The sequence below is a fragment of the Chionomys nivalis genome, chromosome 5 (assembly GCF_950005125.1).
Source record: "Chionomys nivalis chromosome 5, mChiNiv1.1, whole genome shotgun sequence".
Lineage (NCBI taxonomy): Eukaryota > Metazoa > Chordata > Mammalia > Rodentia > Cricetidae > Chionomys > Chionomys nivalis.
The window spans coordinates 44,980,049-44,997,827 of NC_080090.1; the positions used below are offsets into that span (position 1 = coordinate 44,980,049).

Genomic DNA, 17,779 nt, shown 5'->3' on the forward strand with positions numbered 1-17,779 from the left:
AATGTTCAGATCGAGGACCGAGGATGCTGTTACTGGCTCCAAGAGGACCACAGCCCCTTTCCTCTCTCGCATCCGCTCGCTTCTACACCCCTTCATCTTCGCAATCGGGTCGGTAGATCTACGCCCACTGTTTCTGACAGCACTAGGGTGTCAAGGATGTCTCCACGTCCCAGAAGGGGAAGGGGAGTCCTGGCCTGATCCCTAGGGGTATACGTGTGAAAAGCAAGGGGGAGTCCCCAACGCTCGGCAGATAGCCTGGGGTCCCAACCCTCCAGAGGAGAGTGCAGGGAGGAGACTGCACCCGCAGCCACCTTCTCCTAGCAGCTTCAAGGTTTGCACCTGGGCGGAGCAAAGAAGGGAGTGGGGGAACCCAGAGCAGGGCTGGGAAAGATCCTTAGCTTAGCACTGGAGGGTGTGTGCAGAGTCGCGATGGAAGGGGTGTGCTCAGCTTCTCCTGTGAAGGGAGACCCAGCTTCTCAACCTGGTGTCGGGGATCAGAGGTGGGTCTACCCACTTTGAAACCCCCAGATAAATCGCCCCGTTTTTTTCTGGTGGCTTGGTGGATCTGGCCTTCAAGACCAATGTGGGAAGGGGAATAGTGTGCCCCCTGCAAAGAAAGGAAGTCCCCTCTCTGTCGCCAAACTCCTCTCTTCCTGGGTGGGGAACATATCACCAGGTTTGGTAGAGGAGGTGCATAGCCCTCCTCACCCCATCTCCTGGAACACTTTTGGTTGAGAGTCCTGCCTCTCTTCAGATCCTTCTGAGCCTGGTGGGGAAGCATTTGGAGGTTGTGCTGGTGTGGGACTGTGGACAGCTTCCAGGTACTCCCTGCCAGAACTTCTCATATTCTGGCTTCTAGTAGAACAACCTTCCCTAGGTTACCCTGCGACTGCTTCTCCTATCCTGCACTAGCGGGGAGAAAGCAGGATTGGAGTCACTGTTGTTACCTTTTTGGTGAGAGCTTTCCAGAAGAGAGGTGGACTAACAATCAGGGCTCTAGTCGGAATTTTATGGTAGACACTCCTGTCCTGAGGCCTACCTGGAGCCGCTCATTCCCTACTTCCAAACAGACAGAGGGGGAAGAATGAGGATTCCCTCCATACAAGCTTCTGGTGCATTTCTGGGGCACAAAGGCCACACCCTCACCAGCCCTCACTGGTGACAGCAAGCAGCCTCTTCTGAATTACCTGGATGTCTGAGGTAGGATCCTAGACCTCAACCACTCTGACAGATTTCTAGATGTTTCTCACCTATGTCAGTGTTCTCCCCCTTTTCACAGAAATAGGGAGGGTGTCTTATGTCTTGGGAACTTGGGAGATGACTTTAAAAGCTCACTGAGGTGGCTTGGGCCAGTGTTTGAACTGTGGAGGGAGAATAGCATGATAATGGTGTCTCTCAGCATGCTAGCCTCTCCTCTGAAATCTAGCAGACACTCTGACACTCTATGCCTAGAGTCTCCGGGGTGCACCAGGAGCCAGTCTGAGGAGCCCCTTCTTGTTGTTGAGCTTCTCTTTTCAACCTGTTAGCAGATAGCAGATGTTTCTCTTTTAAATTCAGAACTGAATACCTATGTGTGGTCTACTTTGTGCTACAAAGTCGGAGGCATTCAGGGTAGCAAGGGTATTCCATGGGAGAATGTCTGTCTGGGAATTGGATGAGAACACTGACTGGGAGCTCAGAGGCCATGGTTCCTCCTGCCTTGCGGAGGCCAGCTGGTGTTGGGTACCACCCCTCAGTGAGCTTGCAGCATAAGTAGTGTGAGAGTCATTACCTTTCCACCCCTGGGTCCAGTGAACTTTGCTTATGCACATATAGATGTTTATTTCTGATTTTTTTCTCAGCATCTTTAAGATACTTGGGGGAAAAGACTTCCTTATTTTAAACAAAAAAGCTGCAGGAACCCAGCTCTTTGGGGAGGGGGGCTTGCAGTAGACTCTTTATAATCCTTCCAATTAACAAAAATTAACTAACCATGTGAAACTTTAATGGTTCTAAATAAGATTAAATGGCTTCCCAGCCATTTTTGAAAGGTCTTATCAAGTTTAGGTGGGTTTGTCCTACCCTCCTCACAATCATTTGCATGAGGTGAGGAACTGTTAAGACTTGAAGGGAAGTCTCTTTTTGAAGCAACCAGATGCATTGGTGAATTTCTCCCCTGTAGCTTCCCACTGCATTTGGCTTCCTGGCTGACATAATTCTAAGTGTTGCCACGTACTTTGGACTCCCATACTCCTCATGGACTGGGACACTCCACAGCCAACACTTCCCAGCCACCTAGGCGTTCTGTCGATTCTGGCTACTGGGGAGAGGTCATGCATTTTCTCCAGGTCATAGTTGCTGGGTGACCTCCCCTTGAAGACAAACTAAGCAAACTCCAGCTAGAGAGTAAGAAGAACCCAGTTCTCAGCTCCATAAGGATGGCAGGAGTTAAAAGTGAACATGGACACCTGGTGGCTCTTATGTCACTCCCAATTTGGTGACATGCTGGCACAGAGAATCTGGGCAGTGGCTGGTGGAGGAGGAGAAGGGGAGGCCTTCTGGAGAAACTCTGGATGACAGGAACTCCCGAAGCAAGGGATATGTCACAGAGACCATTCGTGGTCATCTTTTCCATCCATCTGCCTACCTACTGTCTATGTCTGTCTGGCAAATCCTTGGGTCCCAGGGTCTTCGGTGGCTGCATTCAATTTCTGAAGAGTTCACTAAAAATGAAACATGACTTAATGTGAGTAGGAAATTTCATCCACCGGCCACACTTTTCCAGAAGGACTGTGAGCGATCAGTTTGTCCCCAAAATGTAACTATCTCAAGGTTAGGACTCTAGTTGGGTTAAGGCAGTTAAAGAATAAGTCGTGCCCTTGAAATTCATAATGACAACATTCCAAGAAATGGTCTCTGTTCTCTGCCACAGAGAGGAGACTCTGGAGAAGCTGGGTGGATTCCCTGGTTGACCATTTCAGGCTTTTCCTAGGAGGTGGGTGTTAGCTGCTGTCTCAGACTCCTGTCACCCATGTCCCCTCTTCTCACTCTATGGGCGCCTTTGTGGTATCCCATCAAGTGGCTCCCAGGATGTCATTGCAATTCTCCAAGTCTATACTCATTCTGAATCCTATACATGTGAGTTTGTGGACAAGAGAAAAACTAAACAGCCAGGAGAGTAATCACAGGAAAAATGAAGTCTTCTTTTAGAAAACATTGGCGGTGGAGGCTCGTGTTCTAAATGGTGTGATTATACATTATTTTCATTTTCTGTTGATTTTTTAAAAAATAAATAATCAAGACCCAGAATACCCAACTTGGATTTTTAATAGCAAGAGAAGCCAAAGTAGATTCTAAGAAAAGGGTTCGAAGACAATTCCATAAATGAAAGAAACAAAATAAAATGAGAAGAACGAAATAGAACCAGAGAGGTTGTACCTTCATGCACTCTGTCTAAGCCATTGTATAGCTCTTAAACCATGGCCACTTCTGAGTTCTCTTTGTGACTCATTGTGCTCATTGTCTCTATAGATTATGACTCTGAACACTTTTTTAAGAATGCAAGGCAGACCAGGCTTTTAGATCGACTTTTGTGTGCTGTGTACAAAATGTTAGAAGATTGATGCGTCTCAGCTCAGCATGTGACATGGCCATTTCCAGTGACAGTGAAGTCTGGAGTCTTCTCTAGAGCCAGTGGTCTTTCCCAGAAGGAGTAAATTAATATAAGGCCCATACAATTCTTCATAAATGAATGATTGAGTCCTGGAGCGAGAACTAGTCCCATAAGAATGGGTTTTTGTCTTCAAGGGATAAATTGAACAGATTAGGGAAGGTTGTGATGTTCATTGTTTCATTCTGTGCTAAGCTCCTAGACACATTTTATGTTAATACTTGCCTAGTGAAATATCACTACATTCTTAGGCAGTGTTTTAAAAGAGTTCTAGCACCTTTTATTAAGGAAAAATATATCAAACTATTTTCAATATCATGAAACAAACTTAAGAGTGTACTGTGTTTTCAAGTGTAGGCTAGCTTCCTGGTTTCTTTCCTTCCCCCTTCCTCCCATCTTCCCTCCCTCTTTCCTGCCCTACCTTTCTTCCTGGGGTTATTGATAAGATAGCCATTCTCTCTGCTACCATTTCTGGGAGAAACTTTCACAAGCCATATCTCTAGATGAGGGCAGGGCTGCAGAAACCGTGCATGGTGTGTTTATCTAAAAGTGCAAGTTTTGAGGCTTCTTCCTAGTTCTCCCCTGTCTTCTAGCCTCACCTCGGGTTTAGAGAAAAGGCCTGCCCTGAGGGCTCTCTGCTTGCAGTGACTAAGCAATGTGCTTGGCTGGAAGCTTGGGCAGGAGAAAAGTCTTGGTCTGGCCTCTGGGGTTCCCAACAGCGGGGCTATTGGAGTTCCCCGCAGGATGCTTTCCACCCACCTCACAAGTTTCGCTTTCATCTTCTCCTTAGGTGTAGTGTATAGGCACTTATTGGGATGCACAGTCTCTTCTTCCAACTGTGTCTCAGAAATACCTCCTGCCAGTAAAATGTAGTTCATTCCTGAGTGATATGATGGAGTCTGTGACCAACACTTCTGCTGCAGAGCCTAAGGAGGTGGCAAGTGGCCAGCAGGTGCAGGCGGACCAGGTGATAGGCAAGAACAGCAGAGAAGAAGGCAAGTCCAAGAGAAGTGGAGAGAGAGAGAGACCCCAGGGAACTGAAACAGGCCAAGGAAGGGAGTCTTAGCACAGGAGAGTGGCACCTATGTCATCTCCCAACCCAAGGACACAGAAAAAACAAAACAAAACAGGAGGAGACAAAGACAGTGTGAGGTGTGTCACCTGATGTGGTGATGGATGTGAGAGAAAAGTGAGCTAAAAAGTTCCTAATTGTCTGAATCTGCCAGAGGGTCACGTTTCTTTTTCACATGCCATAACAACGCATTGCTGTGCCTCCCCATCCCCAGCCCTGGCTTCTTATTGCCATTTGTACCACAGTGCACTTGTCAGACCTGATGAAGCCATGGGGCTCCGGGATAGAATGTTTAAATATACTGCATATGTGTAAGATCACAAGTAAGATTCACTTTCAGCCCTTGTTGATGCCGTCTGTGATTCCTATGGAATGCGTGCGTTAATATAACCTCTGTGGTTGGAATAGGTGCTGCTGCTTCAAAGTAGCAGTGAGTACATGTGCCGCGCTGAGATTGCTGCGCTATGGCTGGTCGTGCCTCCCCTGCTTCAGCGACAGAACCCTAGCTCTGCTAGTTCCCATGGGGCCTGCGTTGGCATTCTAATGCAGCCCTACGTTGTGATGGAAGGTCAATGAACAAAAGCTGTGAAGTCTGTTCATTCAAGTTCATGGTCGCTTGGGTTCTGTTGGTGGATGTCTTGTAAGTCTATGACCCCACAAGAACACTGGGCCAGGGTGACCACTGAGTTTGCCAAGCGTCTTTGGAAAATGCGAAGGTCTGTGGCTGTTTCTCCAAGCTGCTGGCTGTATGTTGAGGTGGCTCTTGATGAGTTGTAATACAGAGGTCTTTGTGGCTGCTTTAGCTTTCTTCTTAGAGCAATTTGCACTTCTCTGCACCAAGGAATATCTTTTTCTTCCTTATTTGTGGGCATCAAAGATGTTGGAAAATGGAGACGGCTGGCTGTAGGCCCGAAAGAATATCCCATATCAGGTCCCCTGCCAGGCTATGGGAGGCTGCACGGAGGGCAGGGGAAAGAGTGTCCGGGGTCGCTCCAGGAGCACTGTGGACATGAGGAGATGAGCAGTGGCTGTGTTTTAGCTTCCAGAAACATCCCCTTTAGGCTATGCTCCCCGTGGCCTTGGCCAACATGAGCTGAAGCGAGGCTACGCTGCATCTCCACCATGTAGTCTTCCCCTCAGTCAGCTTTCCCTTTCAGCAGACCGTCAGTGGTTTCGAAAAGCTTACTTCCCTTTCTTGAATGCTTTCTAGCTATCAGGAAGCTTCCAGAAAGCAGGCAAGTGGTTAGAGAACCATAGAAAACAGTCCAGGATCTTATGATCTCTTACGCTGAGGGATGGTCTGTGCAGTTAGAGTGTTTCCTAAACAGGTGGCTGTCGTCACCCCGCACTGGAGATGATGACCAAATGCCCAGCTCCTGAGATGGACAGAACTGTTTGTTCTTACTGGTGAAAGAGAACCTGCTTAGTAGAAAAGCAAGTTCTTCAAGAAAACCTAGGCAGTTCAGAAAACAAAAGAGTTTTTGTGGGTATGTAGGTTCAGCTTTCTGATCACGTGCCAGCATCGGGCTTGCTGCGTGAATGCTCAGTGAGAGGACTAGCTGGGACTCAGACCTCTCAAAAGCCTCCAACTGCATGAACTGTAATGGTGAAGGGTGCGCCTTTGTGTTTCCAGTCCATGCGATAGCTTCCCCATGTGAGATGCTTCACACTCGCAGATTTGAGTGGGTAGGCATCCTGTAATCTCCAGGGTCAATGATACCTGGAGTGTCTTTTTGCCACCCTTGAATTAGCAGATGGGAGCGGAGGCTGCTGAAGTTCAGGAGCTGGGAGGCAAAGGGCGGGATGGGGAAGGGTATCATAGTGGGGAAGGGTGTAAGTCTGGTTGTATGGGGGAGTGTTGTGTCTCTACAATGGCCCTACAGTCCTTCACTGGCTGTTGGCAGTTTATTGTTTCTGGCATCCTATAAGCAATCTGGGCTGGGGCTTATTGGTATTGACATGTCCCCATTCCTCTCTTAAGCTCTATGTCAGTATTTGGAAATCACTGAGGCTAGTGTTTAGACTACAAAGGGGGATACTTGCCCAGAAATCTAGCTGTGAGATCTCCCTGCGCACCCCACAGCCCCGCTCCACTTTTGTCATCTTCTTCCCAAAGGTTTGCTGCTCTCTCCACCTCTCCCTCTCCCCTCCTTGTCTCAATGTGGTGCTTTTATCCACCTACCCACATGTCCACTCATCTAGAGGTAACCAGACCAAAGACCAACACCTCTTTTGCCATTTGACAGCCAACTCAGAGACTGGGACATCCTCCCGTCTTTAGTGTGCCTCAGTTTTCGCTATGTGAAATGGGTATAAAAATAGACGGTTGAAAGACATGAATGGATTGAGTTTATAACACGCTTTTTACAGCATCCAGCACCTGAAAACACTAGAAGTATTGTCCTTGACACCAATAAAGCTCTATCACTAGCTGACTGTGAACTCTGCACGGCACATGTCCCTGTGGAAAGAGACTGAGGGGGCTGGGAAGGTGGCTGCATGGCTCAGAGCACTTGTTGCTCTTGCAGAGGACTTGGGTTCAGTTCCTAGCACTCGCATGGCAACTCAGAACCATCCATAACTCCAGTTTTAGGGGATCCAATACCCTCTCAGGCCCCGTGGGCACCGTATTCGTATAATACAGAGACTTACGTGCAGACAAAACACCTATACATAGAAGATAAAAATTTAAAGAAAGAAAGAGAGCAAACAAGCATAAGAAAATGTTCCAGAGCCCAGGACAAAGCTTGTTGTCTATTGCAGGATTATCAAAATTGATTTCATAGAGCCAAAGGCAGTAGATTGACTTCAAAAGATGATCATATGTACCCTTGCAGTAGCAAAGAGAGATGAGGCCACACATCAGCAGGGCCCAAGGCAGGACGAGATGAAAAGACTATCAGGATTTGTCCTAGAGCCTGTGGTTCTGGAGAAGGAGGCTTTAATCTCCTTGGGACTTCAGCAAAAGGCTCCAGGAAGTGAGCTGTTGTCTCCTCTTTTCTGTTGGTGGGCCAGGGCAGAGCTTCAGCTTTTCCAAGGATAAGTCAGGAGCCCAAGCTGCTTCTGAGAGCTCCTTGGCTCAGTGGTTGGACTCTGTCAGCTAAAGAGGACACGAGCTCCAGTAAGGCACTGTGTGTCTGTAATCTCAACCTTCAGACGCTGAGACAGGAGGATCTTGAGCTTGAGAATAGCTTTGGCTATGTAGTGAAGCCTTTTCTTGATGCAAAGAGTAAAAAAGCAAGAGAAGTCAGCCGTGCAGGCCATGTTCAGGCTTCCACTGAAAATAAAGGAGCCTATGTTCCCAAGCCGGCTGCAAGTTGCTAAGATGTGCATCTGAAATTCTTCATTTTGAATGTGATTCTGCCTGCCAGTCTGCGTAAACACAGGCAAGCCCCATAAGTTCTTGCCATCACTCTTCTGCCAAATGCTTACTGCATTTCTTGTCCTCTGTACCTTACTGTGGGAAGTCTCTGGATGATGGAAACTGAGCCTGTGCCAATCAGACAAGTGTCGGCGTGATCCACAGGTCCTTGTGTGCTGCGACAGCCGCACACCCCTAGCAGACCCAAAATAGCACAGTCATTCCAGGTTTCCCAGATGCCCACACATGCCTCTTAAGTTCCAGCAGCCGATGGGGAAGAGATCCTTAGGTGTGTTTCCTGCTTCCTTCTGGGCACGGCACTCTGTAGAGTCTTAACTTCACATGTTGGAAGACCTTGTGTCCGAAATCCAGCCAGGAGTCACTGTGCAGCCGGATGCAAGGCAAAGCTCTTCTGTGTGTAAGCAACTACTCCTTCCAGGAGACAGGGGGCCTTCTGTTCAGGACTCACCCACAGCCAAGTGTCAGTCAGGGAGATCTCATCCTGAACTTGGCTTTGCCGTTCCTCCCTCTTGATCCTTTCCCCTGCAGGATTTGAAGGAGATGATCAAACCCTGCAAGAGTCTAATTATTTCTGGTTGAGGGACTGAGCTCAGTGGATACTGGCTTTGACATGGTCAGGAGACAGGCACACATACCACACATGTCATTTGACCCACGTCTCATCACTGGATTAAGAGAAATCTGCACTTGTGGCCTTGTGAAAAATTATTGTTTATTATATCATCAACCACGCTGTTGTCTAATCTGCGTTTTCCTTATTTGGTTTTGTGTTGCCCAGCTCAATTTGGTCATAGGCAATCCTTGAAATGGAGATACCTGACTACCAGGAGCTCCATTGTTGAACTTTGACCCCATTGCTTCAGAAGCTCCCCTGAACTCTGGAGTTCTACTCACCCCTAGACACTCAAAGCTTAAGCCATTTTGGTCCAAAGGACTGAAGTATCTTTTGCCCTTGCAGTCCTTTCTTGCCACTGCGCTTGTCCCCAGAAGCACCCATGCATCCCTCTTCTGGGGAGATACATGTCACACGTAACACATAACCTGCCAGATACTGCAATATTGAATGTGTTGGGCATAGAGATGAGGATAGCAAATTTTGTAATAAGTATGCATCATAATTCAAGCTGCTGGTGTGATATGTTGAGTTGGAGCCTTTGAAACATGGTTAGGCAAAGAGGAGGTCATGGAGAAAGTGCTATTGCGTCCCCATAAGAAGACACGCCACACCTTTCTTCCTCTTTCACACGTAAGGACAGCCCATGCAGAGCACAACGAGAAGACCTTCACTGTCAGCCAAGCAAACCTCATGCCAGCCTTGCCTCTGCTGCACCTTATCCAGGAAGGCAAGAGAAAAATGCCTGTTGCTGAAGCCGCCCTGCCCAATATCGCCCTGAAAGGAAACGACTGTAGGCTAACTTGGGTACTCACCTGCCTCTTGATACGTAAGAAGGTACCTGTTTCCTAATCTGGGGTAAGCTACATTCTCAATAACCATGGACTGATTAAAAGTGTGAACTCTAGTCAAGAGAATAATATATATCCCACCTGGATAGTTTGGCAACTGTTCATTCAAAGTTAAAAAATTCCTGCAATGGTAACTTGAAATAAAGATAAATTAGGTTATCTTAGTGATATACACATATACACAGACACACTCATATACCACACCCCAATGTTAATGAGCTCTGCTTTTCTTATTGGCTCACCCCATGGAGACATAATGATAGCAAAATAAATGCAGTCAGCATGCTTTCCTATTTACCCAGCATGCAGCGAGTAACTGTGTCTAAGCGTTAGCAAGTCCATCAAGGTCTCCTGGAACTAACTCTTCTCAACAGAGAACTTTCAAGTTTGGATGCTGACTTGCCAAATCCTGGTCTCCTTGAGCTTAAAGGAAGAAAACCTTCCTTTCTCAAAGCCTTAGAACCCTGGTACTGACGGGGCCTGTCTAGATGCAGTGGGCTGGCCACCACAGCAAGTGGCTGTAAAATTCTCTCTTGCGAGAAGAAGTGAGTCAGACCCTGGATGGAATTCACTCCATGGAACTCGTTTCTTGTCAGCAGAGACCTGGTTTCCTCAAGGCACTCTCCTTCATTACCACATCGGGTGCAGCTGAGTTCAGAACGTGTGGGTGTGGGGTTTGAAGAGTCTGACGTGCTTAGGTAACAGCATTTTGGTTGTATAATGGAGAAAACATATTGACATTATTAAGTAGTGGCTGACTCTCTCAGTCCTAAAACAGAAAACAATAATTCCACAGTCAACAGAACTGGTTTGGGGCCAGGGCTCTTTCTATCTATTGGGCAATAGTCATGCTGTGCAGGCCTCGGACATGAGCTTCTTTCTCTTGAAGCTGTGTCCTGTGCGAGCCTGGCATTGCAGTCCATCTAGAAGGCATGGCCATGCTATGTGGAGTAGCTGAGGGAAGTCCTTTTACTCATAACACAGAAGATGAGTCCACTTTCCTTACTGAAGGTGGAAGAGTCACCTGCTTGCTGGGAAAATTGCTCATTTATTGAGCGACTAGGAGACCACCGTTAGCTCCCCACACTCTGAACCGCTCAGTCCACCTCAGACTTCCTCCTGTGAGCCTTTCTTTCACAAGTCCTGTTGTTCCCTTTTCTTTCCTCTGTGCAGATAGTAATGATGAACTTCTCATCTTTTTGAGCAGTGTTGAAAGCAAAAACGTGGCCATGACGGGGGCCTGGTGAAAGAGTGGAGGGTACAGATATCAGGTGCTTCTTGTCACAGGTTGTCTAGAGCAGGGATCTAAGCCATTGTTCTTGCTGGGCACTCCTTTGGCAGACTGTGTATAACTTCTTCACATGTATATGGAGAGACAGACAGACAAAGAGCCCATGTAAGCCGGACTGGCCTCCAACTCTTGGTCCTCTCAGGCTCCCAGCTGCCAAGACGACCAACACAAAGCACCCAGAGCACTATACAAGACCATGTTATTGCCTATTGTGTTATCAATAATGAAAAAATTCTTTAGTTAAATATCCCACTCTGTTCTCTTAGGCAGTGGATAGATGTGCTTGACTTGTCTGGCCTTGACCAGTTGCCCACATGATATCATATTTCAAAAGACATTAATTGAGAATTAAAAATGCGGATTTGAATTTTCTATTTTTGTTTGAATGACCCCATCTTTCTGGTCTACAAATAAAGATCAAGTGTGCACAGGAAAGACTCTCAGCATCACAGAGCTCCCTTGTGTCTAGATGGCTTCCCTTTAACCTCTCTAGGTAGTATGAGTTTTGAGATCAGGAGGAATCAACCACATGCTTTTAAATTTATACTGTTTTACGATTCCAGGAGCTATACTGCCCTATGTCCAGGGAAACTGTGACTTTTACTGATGACTTCAAGGGACCCGATCGTGGTGATAGTGATGTAATCTGTGGCATGCCTCAAGCATGGAAGAGAACACCTAATTCTAGACGATGAAAAAAAATTCAGAAAATATTTCAGAGCTGGCATTGTCTCTTTACAGGTGAAACCTGACACAGATACTAAAGTAGTGTCTTTGCTTGTTAAGTTTTAGAAATATACATACCACAGTTCAACCTAAAAATGTGGCAAGTTCATAGTCAGTCCTGTAGGGGAAAAATACTTTTTCATTTATTCAGAACAATGTTAGGTTATCTTTAACGTCAATGGCGAAATGTTTTAAGTAACCTCATCACTGCTTTCTGCTCTTTCTTATCTGGTATTGGAGACTGGAGTTTATGGCTTTGTACATGCCAGGACATTACTGTGCTCAAAAGCTCCCAGCCACCAATGTTTATTCTTTAGCTTCTTTGGAGTGAGCATAGTGTTTGCAATACACAACATTATCTGGAATAAGGATGTTGACTATGGGAGGGACCAGGGTATGTACTCTGTTCCAGCTTCTCTAGCATAGGCAGGACCAACTGGATAAGACTCAGCTAGGATTTCATTTCCAGAAGATGGTATTCTCGGAGTGACTACTTTCGATACGAATGCTCATTGCCCTCTAGCATGGTGTTCTACTAGGTTTTTGAAATGCTTGGTAACAACATTCAATAATCATAAGGTTATATATTTTTGTTTTTAAGAGACAAGGTCTCTCTGTCCATCCCAAGCTGGCCTTGAACTCATGGCCATCTGATCTCAGTCTCCTAAGTGTAGGTTTACAAATATGCAGTCATGCCCAGCCTCTGGTATTTGCATTTCATTTGACCTTGGACAGTGTTGTATTGTTCAACAGAAATTCATTGTCACTAGCCATTTAGATAATTAAATTTTTTCTTAGTTAGGGTTTCTATTGCTCTGATAAATACTAGAACCAAAAGCCACTTAGAGAAGGAAGGATTTATTTTACTTCCATGACCTGGACACACAGGAGGAGCTCAAGGCAAAAGCCTGGATGCAGGAACGGAAGCAAGGGTCATGAGGGAATGCTATGACTACTGGCTTGCTCCAACTGTTCTTATATAAATCGGCACAACCTGCCCAGAGTTGGCACTACCCGCAATGTGCTGGACCTTCCTACACCAATCATTTATCAAGAAAAATGCTCAAGAAACTCACCTAGAGGGCCTTTCCTCATGAATATCATTATTCATATCCTGGGTGCCCAGTGGTCTCTGCTGCATGAGCAGTAAGTTCACGATGAGTTTAGGTGGAGAAATTATGAACAGGAATGGATACTTCCACTCCTGTTAAAAGAAAGGAATAATTTCCCTTCTGTGGCTCAGAAGGTTCATACTGTAGATGTCTTTGACTCTGAAGATGCTAGCTAGAAACCCAGGTTTTTATGTCCTCCATCCATCCCCCAAACTCTCCATTAAGTTATCTAAAGGATCCTCATTTTAGAACTCTGCCTTTAAGCAGCCCTCCTTGCAGATCTTTTGGCAGTGGCTCTCAAGGTGTTCATGAGGACAGCCTGTTTGTCCTGTTTGTTCAACAGGAGTTCTATGCCCTGCCTCAAACCAACTAGGTCAGAATATTAAAAGTGCCTTATTCTGAGCAAACTCCCTTTGTAATTCTTATACCTAACAACCTCAAAATCAATAGATACTCAGCTTAGCAATCTGGGTTTTGCTGGGTTGGCGTTGTTGTGCTAAGGAAGGATCCATCATTTCTCACAGTCTAGACTCCAGTCAAAAATCCTCCTGCCTCAGCTTCCAGAGAGCTGAAAGATCTGAGATTACATGTGAGTACCACCATATCTGGCCTGGATCTACCAGCCCTGATTTCTTTTTCATCTTCTTTCTCCATTGCTGGAATGTAAGTCCTCCTGAAGGGTCCACAGCATGGTGTTTGCTGTAATGTTCGGGTCATCTAAGATGATGGTACTGGAGTACCAGCTTATGACTTGTGAGATGTTTTCAGGCTCAGAAGGCAGAGAAGCCCATGGAAAACTAAATCTATAAGATCATCATAACTGGAGGGCATGCTGTGTTCCCTGGAGGTATGAAGATGAGATATATGCACTTAGGTTGGAAATTGGGGGGAAAGGCACAAATGACTGGAAGGGTTCTGTGTTGGTTCGGAAAAGATGCATTTGGTTTTCTGCCAAACATGGATCCCAGAAAGAACACTGGAGACTGAAGATAAATTAAGGTCTGAACAGAGAGCACAGCTTGTGAATAATATGGATAATGTATTAATTGCTGAGTCAGGTGCTTCCCAACTGTGGGAGAGATAAAGAGTACAAAGGCTTGCTTCAGAGACCGAGGGCAAGTCACTGATTAGGGACCATGGAAGAATAGCAAGAGGCCCATGGACAACAAACTTTATGATAGGTGATGGGTCTAAGGTTATTCTAGGCCAGTTGGGCTCAGAGAGCAATAGTGAGCAATAGTGAGCAGAGAGGACACAGCAGGAGAAGCCATGGCTCCCTGGAACCTGAGAATGAGAACTAGGTCCTGTGTTTTAGAGGCCCAGGTAGCAAGAAGAAACCAGAGATCTTGGCCTTGGAAGTTGCACAGCCTGACTCAGAACCTGAACCACATACCCAGGAGGAGCCAAGTGAGCTGGAGGACCACCTCTGTGCTCACTGGACCGATGAGCTATGTATGAAGCAGTGGCAATGTGTGCCCACAGAGAGCACATTCTCAGGGCGACACTTCCAAGTCTCAGGCAGACTCATCTTACCTGGAACCCCATTCAAAAGAATGTCGGCAGCAGTTGCGTGTGTAAAAGGTTGTGGTCTTGCTTGTTGAGAGGCAGTCCCTTTGGGCCTCAAACCTGGCACCTTCTTTTGTGCACACTTCCTATTTTAGTGTTTTAAACTTATTTTAGAAGCGGGGTGAGGGGGCATATGGGGCACGGCAGCATGTGGGGACAGAGAGAAACCCGTGTGAATCAGGTCTCTCTTTCCACCACGTGGGGTTTGGGGATGAACTCGAATCATTGTACCTGACAGTAGGAGCCTTTCGCTCACCGAGTCAGCTCACTGGCTCCAGCATCCATACTTCATGGAGAACCTTTTGGACAGCTAAGAGTGCACAGACGTAGCTTCACACTTGTTCACACCCAATGCCTGAGACGGTTGTCTTCGGCTCAGTGTCCCCTCACGTGGCACCATGCCGTTTGAAGGGATTTCAAATGGGATGCTTTTTGTGCATATTTATAAGTACTTCTGTAGTCACTGGAAAAATATAGCAAGCCTTGCAAAATCATTTAGAGCAATCTTATTGTTTGCGAGTCATTTAAGAAGATGGAGCTTGAGAAAGTGAGTTCGTTGGCAGTAGGGCAAGTGGAATGTCATGCTGTAAAGACCCTGTGCTTGTATTTAGTAACTGACATGTGGGAAGTGCTAAGTTAATCATGTTGATGAGGCTTTTGTTCTCAGGCGTTCAAAAGAGACCACTTTAGCAGGTGACCAGGTGACGCCCGGCACCTGTCAGGAGTGCACACAATCTTCATTGGTTTGATAACTTATTTCTAAAATGTCCTATGGAGAACCCGAGCTATTTCACATTTACTTCTGATTGATTGCTTTGGGTACTTAAAAATGTTAGACTTTAACCTGGGTATAATTAGCAGAAACAAACAGACAATTTAAAAGGAAAATAAACTGCGTAAAACAACTGGCCCTAGTTTCGTCACAAATGTCAGTGTTATGAAACACACGGAAATACTGGGCAGGCTGGAAGCATTCAAATTAAAGGAGACTGAAGGGGCATGGCCACTGAGTCAGCGTGTGATGCTTCATGGGACCCAGACTAAAACAAAGTGCGATGTGCCCATTGTGGAACTCTTAAGCAGGTTTAAGAGATGAATGGCTTCCTAGAGAACAGGATAGTTATAAATTTTCTTCTTTCTTAATGTGATAATATAACTATAAATCATATTCTCAGCCTAGAACTTCATCCTAAAGTGCTGACTATGAAGTTAATCCATGTCCACAAGCGATAGCACATTGGCTCAGTCAAAGCATATATTCTCCCATACTAATTCTCACACAGATTGCTCTCATGTGTAAGTATCTGTGTGTAGGTACAGGTGTAAATAATGCACACATGTGCATATGCATGTACATATATACAAATGTAGACCCATAGGCACATGTGTACGTAAGCATAGATATGGTCATAGACATATATGCATACACATGATACCATATATGTTCATATAGACCCATGCAAAAATGCATACACAAATATGCATATTTTAAGTACATATCCATCCAGGCAATACATCTATAATTATACACTTAGAAGACAGAGAAAATATGATAGAATATGAATAGTTCATCCTGAATGTTATTTTTCCATTATTGCAATCTTTCTGCAGACTTAGACTTAAGGCATTTCAAAAGGAAGTAAAAACTATTAGATCATTTTGAATTTGGACTGTTGTAGATGCAGATCCAAAAATCTAAAAATGCTATTATGTAGACCAGGGTGTTGAAGATTTGCATAAAATGTTCCTTGAGCCACCAGAGGAACATGTCTCTCCCCTTCAGAGACTAGCTACGACTTTTGAGCTAATTCCTTTCACAGACCAGAACTCACTACAAAGGAGAGATTAGTCCCCAAGATAAGCTCTGGTCCCTGTGGCTGAGGACAGTTTTGATTGCCTGTGTTCCAATGGGTTGAGGCAGTTCTTATTATCATGAATCGAAGGATGCCAACAGCCACAGCTCAGACTCTGCTACCATCTGGAGGGTTTTATGAAGTTACTGCTCCTTCAGTGAGTATTTAGCGTGGCCACTGTGTACAGATCTTGTTCTGAGAGCTGGGGATAAGGCAGCTCATATTCCACCTGCATTTTGGAGTTTAAGGGAGAGAAAGTAAGTAGTTGAGAGACCTCAAGCACTGCTACCGAAGCACTGACACATAAGGATTAGGGCAAGCTGTCCTCTAAGAAGACCACCAGCCACCATGGTCAAGGGAAGAACTCCTGGCTCTGGTTTCCACACCTTTTTCATGACTGAGTTCACCCTAACGTCAAAAGTCAAGAGTCCTCTGTAGTTCCTTGCTCTTCCGGATCAACATCTGTCTGTGTTCGAGACCTTGTCACATGGCCATAGATTGGGACCAGCTGAAGATGGCATGCCTGTTCTCCTCTCCCTCTGATAGATGCACATGTGGTCCTTGCTTCTTAGCACCACAGCCTAGGCCTGCCTGTCTCCAAAGATGCTGATCCTCAACCCACCGGAAGTCCCATCCCTGCTCATACTGAAAGGGAGAAGAAAGAGAGCCCCTGGAAGATGCTCCAGGAATCCTCCCCACAGCATCCTTAGCACTGTCACCCTGGCAGGCCTCTGAATTACTGTCTGCTTTTGCTAATTCGATGTGACAGGTTTCCAAAGCAATTTCAGCTTGTGTCCAAGCAGGGTGGGGGAGAACAGACACTCCGTTCGCCGTGTGATGCTCATCAAATCCATTTGGACTCATTTCCTGGAGGCATTAAATATGTTTTATCTTTTATTCAGTCACCTTTCCTGTTTGCACCGGTAAATATATTCTCTCTGCCGTGCTTGAGTTTCCCCCAGAGTGTGGAGCCTGTGATCGGACTTCAGCCACGAGGCCACCAAGGACAAAGAACAAAAGCGCTGGCTCTCTGTGTTGAGGAGAATTCCAGATTTGAAACCCAGGCAAAGAGAAGCTTGCCTCTTGTATGGAATTTGAGGAGACAGGATGGGTAGGATTTGCAGGGTAGACCATGCTGACTCCAGATGGCAGGGCTTGGGAGAAGCAGCATGAGGTACCATAATATGAGTAGCACTTGGTCATCAGGCCATGAATCCGGCTCTAGGCCCTTGTCTACACATAAGTTGACATCCCTCCTGCTTCATCATGCTTCCTTGTCCTTAATGGTGGTACCTTCCCACTTCAGCAGGCTGGGTGCAGGGAACCCCACTACCTTTCTGCTATGGAGCCCCTACATTCCTGCTTACTACCGCTTGGCTTGCCCCTGTCTCTGAAGAATCACCCAACCCTTGCTGTTCCATTTTCTGGAGATTTGGCTCAAAAGTCACTACAAGAACAGTGCCACCCCACACACAGTTCTTTATTCTTTAACACTTTACCTTGACAGATTTTCTTCTTAGCTCCTCTCATCACCTCCATGATTTGTGTTTATTGTCCATTTCTCCTCAGCCCCAAGTTTGATTAGAGCAAAGGTCCTGTGCCATTCATACCCCCAGTGTATCAGTACCTGCATGCACAAAACCTTCCTTAAATATTTGTTAGAG

The 17,779-nt window shown here is 46.0% G+C and overlaps 1 protein-coding gene across 3 annotated transcripts in view; it reads left to right on the top strand.

The window, feature by feature from the left end:
* The window catches only part of Lrrc3b (leucine rich repeat containing 3B), an 84,923-nt gene that overhangs the window by 1,510 nt on the left and 65,634 nt on the right, over window positions 1-17,779 (top strand). The window contains exon 1 of one of the 3 annotated variants that reach the window (XM_057769921.1): window positions 5-108. The exons of 1 other annotated variant lie outside the window; for it this stretch is intronic. The gene's annotated coding sequence lies outside the window, so the exon portion shown is untranslated. Of the gene's footprint in view, window positions 1-4; window positions 109-1,101; window positions 1,201-17,779 lie in introns of those variants that run through there. One more of the 3 variants, XM_057769922.1, reaches the window with a different exon arrangement.